Source organism: Coenobita brevimanus, chromosome 12, assembly GCF_032717465.1.
Source record: "Coenobita brevimanus isolate Jiangsu-jjx chromosome 12, ASM3271746v2, whole genome shotgun sequence".
Classification (NCBI taxonomy): Eukaryota; Metazoa; Arthropoda; class Malacostraca; order Decapoda; family Coenobitidae; genus Coenobita; species Coenobita brevimanus.
The window spans coordinates 2382146-2390000 of NC_136965.1; positions in this window are offsets into that span (position 1 = coordinate 2382146).

Genomic DNA, 7855 nt, shown 5'->3' on the forward strand with positions numbered 1-7855 from the left:
GGTGATGAGACAGGCTGAGAGACAGAGTGAGTGTGAGTGTTGTAGAGTATAAGAATGTTGAACAAATGAGAATGAATGATACATCAAGGTAGGTGTGTGTGTGTGTGTGTGTGTGTGTGTGTGTGTGTGTGTGTGTGTGTGTGTGTGTGTGTGTGTGTGTGTGTGTGTGTGTGTGTGTTGACCTTCACTGCCTTACCTGAGTCTCCTTGTAAGGCCTCTGCTTCTCACATGACGGATGGAAGCTGCACCCTCACTGTAACTGTACCGATATCGTAACACGCAGATCTAACTGTACTAGAGCTGTAACATGTACCTGCATTACACCTTGGCTATCACTGTAACTATATCTCTGTAAAATATAAGGCTACACACTTTATAATTAACAAGGTATGGGGAATGAACACAGGTAGACGAAGAATATATTACAGTTTATAAAGACGATATTTTTAGATTTCCCAAATTCACAGTTAAAGGCAAATGCAGACAAATAACAAACTTTTCTGTAGGCCTGTCAATTTTTTCACTGATTAGAACGGAACTTGACTCTTTTGAATACACTTTTTATTATTGAAGTTTTTTTTTTTATGTAGAGCTGCGATGGACTGGTAACTTGCACGAAATCAAGAGCTGTAGGTTCGTTTAACATGCTGACTGTGTACCGTGAATTTAACTTTATGTAGAACCACTGTGCCGTGTTATCATGTTTCCTATCCATCACCTCCTCCCGCAGTAAGTTCCAAGGGCGTGGCCAGAGGGTAGATAGGAAGAAATAAGATGATAAAAGATAAGGAGGTAAAAGATATGATCAGAGGTGTGGCCTAATTCGGAACACGTAGGGATAATTGGAGATTCTTAAGACAGGCTATTATTATTATTATTATTTTTGTTTTATTATTATTATTGTTATTGTTATTATTATTATTATTATTATTATTATTATTATTATTATTATTATTATTGTTTTTATTATTGTTATTATTATTTTGCGTGTAGTCTGTCCTGCAAAATATTACATGGAACTTAAGAAGCGTGTAGTATGTTCAGTGAGAGAGAGAGAGAGAGAGAGAGAGAGAGAGAGAGAGAGAGAGAGAGAGTATAAATGCCAACCAGTGCTGTGAGGGAGTAGCACACACACACACACACACACACACACACACACACACACACACACACACACACACACACACACACACACACACACACACACACACACACTTCATTCCAGTGACTTACATTATTTCTCTTACTGTACATATATTTTCAGCTTATATATATATATATATTTTTTTATTGAAGGGACCAGATATAACCTCCATTTACTCCTTCACTTCTTGCAAAATTTCTGAAGATAAATAAAATATCTTAGAGGGAGCAGAAGTAAAATTAAAGAAGCTCCATCATACTAAAAAGATAATGAATAATTTGTAATGCTTTCTTAAGTAATGGATTCTACTTCTTGTGTTTAATCTTGAATTCTTTGATGTTTGGTGAGCTGTGTGTTATTTCTCTCTCTCTCTCTCTCTCTGTTTACCAGGTGTTGATTGACTAGGGCAGGTGAGATATAACACCTGCTCACCTTAATTAGAGCCAGGTGTAAACAGGTGTAAACAAATGAATTCCTGTCAACAGCATCAAATTCCTCATTATTATTATTATTATTATTATTATTATTATTATATTATTATTATTATCATGAGTAGTAGTAGTAGGATGATGATGATGATGATGATGATGATGATGATGATGATACTCCCCAGTGTATATTGATGAAGAAATGAACACTACTCTTGCTTAAAAAATTACAAGTCTGTGTGGATGAGATGTGGTGTTTTAGCCACGTCAAGAAAAGGAAAGTGGAGTGTGTGTGGTACTGGTCTGGCGGTGGAAGTAGTAATGTGGAGGGGAAAGTGGAAAGTACGTGTGTATATCTGTAAGAGAGAGAGAGAGAGAGAGAGAGAGAGAGAGAGAGAAGGATCCATCCCTGTTTACCTTTTTGGTATATATCTCCCTCCACACCCACCTCTCTCTCTCTCTCTCTCTCTCTCACCTAATCTAGCCTAAATTTGCCTTCTAGATATATAGTAATAACGTCCACAATGCGTTCTGATTCTATTGGTCTTTCAGCCTTATTACTCCTATCTTTAATTCTTTATATTTTCTTCTTCTTATTCTCCCTCATCACGTTTCTCATACACACTCATCTTTCCTCTCTCCCTCTCTTTCATTTTTCACTTTCCTCTTTCTCCTCTTCTCTCCTCTTCTCCCCTTCAAACTCTATTTACCTCTTCTCTCGTTTCCTCCATTCTTCTTTGGTATGTTTGTCTTTATGTATTATTTTATGGTCTGGCCTCTTCCATCTCATCCCTCCCCACGCCAAACACACACACACACACACACACACACACACACACACACACACACACACACACACACACACACACACACACACACACACACACACACACACACACACACACACACACACACTTATTTTCTCACACTCTCATTCGTTCTTTTTATATTTGACTGTCTATGTATCTCTCTGTCTGTTGATCTGTCTGTCTATCTATTTATCTATTTCTGTCTATCTATTTGTCTACCTATCTTTCTGTCTACATAAGAGAGAGAGAGAGAGAGAGAGAGAGAGAGAGAGAGAGAGAATGTAAGCGGAAAAGTATGTAAGAGTAAGGTGAAGGTTTCCATGTCGTGGGTTTCTAAAAAGCTGTAAAAACATAAGAATTCTGCTTTCCCTCTCAACCCCCTCTCACCCTCTCCCTCCCCTCACACACTCCTCTCTTCTTCTCTTCCCTCCTTATCTTTTTCTCTCCTCCTCCCTCCTTATCCGTTTCTCTCCTCCCTGTGCTTCTCTTCTTTCCTTCCCCTCCCCTTTTTTCATATCTCACCTGTTCCTCCCACCTGTCCTCTTTTCTCTTTCTCCTTCCCCGTCTCTCTTATGTCCTCCATTTTCGTGTAGTTTTACTTTCTCCTCACCCCATTTAATACTGCAGTTATCCATATTCTTCTGTTCTTCTTTACCTCCCCACCCGTCTCTCCCCCTCCCTTCGTAGCCAGGTGTGTGATGTGATAAATGTGCTACTCCCCGGGGTGATGGGGAAGGGGAGGGGAGGGGAGGCAGAGAGGGAAAGGGAGACGAAAGGAGGGAGGGGTAGGGGGAGGAAGAGAGAGGGGGATAGGAGGTGGTGTAGGGATGTGGGGAGTAGGTACAGGGGTGGGGAGGGGTAGAAGGGGAAGGGGAGAGGGAGAGGGGATGTGGGGGATGGGGAAGTGCAATATTTACAAGTAGGGGAAAGTGACACCATATGTTGCCCTAAAGCCACTCTGTCTCACTCTGCTTTTACACTTTCTTGCCTTCCATACACTTTCACACTATTTCTCAAATATACGCTACACATTCACACATATATTTTTTTTTCCTGTTTACGCTACACATTCTCACTTTTTCACACACTTATCTCGCTTTTATGTCTGTCAGGTTTGTTTTGATGACTTTGGGGTGTAGGTGTGGGTGTGGATGTGTGTGGGTGTGGGTGTGGTGTGCGTGTGGCTGTGGGTGTGGATGTGGTGTTCGTGTGGGTGTGGGTGTGGATGTAGATGAGTCAGGGTGTGGGTGTGGATGGCCGGTAACATGACTCAACACACCATGACACACTCTTCCTTTCTGATGTGTGTGTGTGTGTGTGTGTGTGTGTGTGTGTGTGTGTGTGTGTGTGTGTAGAATTGCTCATGTGTATGTGTAATCTCGGGCGTAATTTTGGGCGTGATCTAGCTAACCTGGGCGTGTTGGCGATAAAACTGGGCGTGGTGGGTAAATTTCAAGGCCACTCACCATGGAAACCTCACCATCTTGTGCTCACCTGCTGACTTTACCTGCAGACCATACCTGCTGACTTTACCTACTGACTTTACCTGCTGACTTTACCTGCTGATTTACTCTGGCATTACGTGAGCAATAAACCGCAACGAACCGTCAGAAGTAAACCCTTATTGACCACATCCGATTGAGAGGCCTAAACCCACTAAACCACAGGGCATTAATAGCAGTAGTTATCGCCTAAACGTGAACCCGGTGGTCTGCAGACTAAATTGGCCCTCTGCAGTCCACCATCCCCCTTTCGGTGGACAGGGAGCTGAGGGACGTTTTTATAACCGGGCAGCTCCACCGCCCAGTTGTATCGGTGCCACCACGTGAAGGCGTCCCGTAACCTGTGGAGAAATAAACCGGTTAGGGACGAAGATTTAGGGAGGCCTCTAGGACAACGAGGATAGGTACAAGGATACAGGAAGTTCTTGAGGTGGAGCCCAAGGATGCGTGTGTACCCCTTTGTTTCCATGCCCCTTCCTGACCATCCCTTCCCTCACTGCATGCATCGACAGACTGGTAGATAAATAAGAGAGACAGATAGATAGACGGATAGATAAATGAGACAGACAGACGGGCAGGTAGAGAAATAAGGGAAAGATTGAGAGACTGACAGAGAGATAAAGGAGAAAATATATTAATCTTTTCATTGCTCTTTCCCTTCATTTAATATTCCTTGTGTTTTCCATGTACTCTGTCTCTGTCTCTGTCTGTCTGTCTGTCTGTCTGTCTGTCTGTCTCTCTCTCTCTCTCTCTCTCTCTCTCTCTCTCTCTCTCTTTCTAGATAAATAAATATATACAGTAGTTTGATTCTACCTCTCAGTCCGTCTTTATCATTTGTTCATCTGTTTATCTATCTGTCTATCTGTCTCTCTGTCTATATCTCTATCTATCTCTCTCTCTATCTGTGTATCTATCTATCTATCTATCTGTCCTTCCATCCCCCCATGGAACAATACCAGTCAGCCTCGCCCCAGACAAACACGCTCATCTGTTCGAATCCCGTGATTTCTTTCCGGCCGCATGAAAGACCAGGATAGAGAGAGCTTTGTCCCATTTGTGTGTACTCTGGTTTGCTCGGCACACACACACACACACACACACACACACACACACACACACACACACACACACACACACACACACACATCCATCCATCCACCCACCACTGTTCGCAACTCCAACCTTTTCCCCGTCAGTTCTAGTACAAGCCTCACTGCAAAACATGATCACGTTAACAATACACTGCTACTCTGGCGTGTACTGCGGAGCTCAAAAATAAATAAATACGTGAATAAATAAAAATAAATCGCCCCGTGAAGAATGTAGTTGTGTTCACGTGTTAACATCCTCGCTTAGAGTTAACACGCGTGGGATACAATAGGCACAGGTGAGGGTCGTGTCCAGGTGTAGTAGTATTGGGCAAGCAGGTTCCGGTGGCAAAGGCGTTTTCTTGGCTATGGGAATGCTGGTTACCTTGACACACATGTTGGGTATCTCCTCACAGCGTAATTTTTGTTTAAGGCGTAAGGTGAGAGTGTGAGAGTTGGCTAGAGAGTGTGAGTTTGCAAGAGTGTGTGAGTTGGCTAGAGTGTGTGAGTTGGCTAGAGTGTGAGAGTTGGCAAGAGTGTGTGAGTTGGCTAGAGTGTGAGAGTTGGCTAGAGTGTGAGAGTTGGCTAGAGTGTGAGAGTTGGCTAGAGTGTGTGAGTTTGCAAGAGTGTGTGAGTTGGCTAGAGTGTGAGAGTTGGCTAGAGTGTGAGAGTTGGCTAGAGTGTGAGAGTTGGCAAGAGTGTGTGAGTTGGCTAGAGTGTGAGAGTTGGCTAGAGTGTGAGAGTTGGCTAGAGTGTGTGAGTTGGCTAGAGTGTGAGAGTTGGCTAGAGTGTGTGAGTTTGCAAGAGTGTGAGAGTTGGCTAGAGTGTGAGAGTTGGCTAGAGTGTGTGAGTTGGCTAGAGTGTGTGAGTTGGCTAGAGTGTGTGAGTTGGCTAGAGTGTGAGAGTTGGCTAGAGTGTGTGAGTTGGCTAGAGTGTGAGAGTTGGCTAGAGTGTGTGAGTTGGCTAGAGTGTGTGAGTTGGCTAGAGTGTGAGAGTTGGCTAGAGTGTGTGAGTTGGCTAGAGTGTGAGAGTTGGCTAGAGTGTGTGAGTTGGCTAGAGTGTGAGAGTTGGCTAGAGTGTGTGAGTTGGCTAGAGTGTGTGAGTTGGCTAGAGTGTGAGAGTCGGCTAGAGTGTGAGAGTTTGCTAGAGTGTGAGAGTTTGCGAGAGTGTGAAAGCTTGCAAGAATCTGAGAGCTTGTTAGAGTCTGTGAGCTTTCTAGAGTCTATGAGCTTTCTAGAGTCTGTGAGCTTTCTAATTCTTTAACTTCTAGAGAAAGATGGATAATGGAAGGCGATAAAAAAAAATATCGTTCATATCCAGATGCTTAGACATTTTTCACTTAAAATACTAGAGGTTGTAGGCGGTGGGAAAGACAGACTATCAATTAATTAGTCTACCTGTACGTTAATTAGTCTTCCTGTGCGTTAATTAGTCTACCTGTACGTTAATTAGTCTACCTGTACGTTAATTAGTCTACCTGTGCGTTAATTAGTCTACCTGTACGTTAATTAGTCTACCTGTACGTTAATTAGTCTACCTGTACGTTAATTAGTTTACATGTACGTTAATTAGTCTACCTGCACGCTAATTAGCCTACCTGTACGTTAATTAGCCCACCTGTATGTCGACCTGTCATTTAATCACCCTACGTGCGAGTTAATTAGCCCACGTGCGTCACATTTTACCTGAGGGCAATTAGTGACGCGTACCTGAGCCACCCACCGTCACCCACCCACCTGGATATTGGCAGTCACGTCGCCCGGTGAGGTGAAGCTGCCCGGCGCGTCATATCTTTTTTTTCCGTTCTTTAGTAATATATTTACTAGTTTTCCGTTGCTTAAGTTTTGTGTGATAGATAGATAGATAAATAAATATATAGATGGATGGATGGATAGATAGATAGATAGATTAGTAGAGATAGACAGATATAGATAGGTAGATAGACAGACAGACAGATAGATAGATAGACAGACAGATAGATAGAGAAAGTGAGAAAGTGGAACATAAAAAGAAAAACATACAAAAGGCCTGAAGTTAAAAAAAAAAATATATATTGTGTAGCAAGAAAATATTAGAGAAAAAAGTACGTAAAAGAGAGAGAGAGAGAGAGAGAGAGAGAGAGAGAGAGAGACAGACAGACAGACAGACAGACAGACAGAAGGAAAACAAATCAATGTATCAAAATTTTGGAATATATGTGCAAGAAATCTGAACTAAAATAATTTATAGTGACTCTTCAAATAGTATGTAAAAAAATATAAGGAAAATTTTTTAATATAATGAACTTCGATTAAAAAAAAAAAAAACAAGAAAAAAAGGAGCTAAGACTATATTTATAAATGATCTTAGTTTTTTTTTTCATAGGTAAGTTCTCATAGTAAGTAATGGATTGATTTTTAACTCGTGTTTTTATTACAACATTAATTCTAACTTGATTGTGAAGTGCCCAGTAGCTGTGTGAGTGAAGATAAATGTATATGCTAAATTCTGTGTCTATCTATCTCTCTGTCTGTCTATCTATCAGTCAGTCTGTCTATCTGTCTGTCTGTTTATCTGTCTGTCTTTCATTCTATCTATAGCCAGACGCCTTAATCCTGTAAACGGTGGCCACAAACCAATCGCCTCCATGTCGCCCTGTCCCCTGCCATTTCGCTGCCCTCCCCCCAACTCACCCCCCCCTTCCCCTCTCATATGCAGAATTAACGAGTCTTGTATTTTTTTTGTTAAGATAAATTATGAATAGAGACAGATAACGGTATGGAAAATAGAATGAAGGGTTAGTTAGGCGTCTGAGATTAGCAGTGATGGGGAGGGGAGAGATGGGGGAGGTGATCGGATGGGGAGGGAAGAGGGAGAGGGAGAGGATGGGATGGGGAAGGGAGGG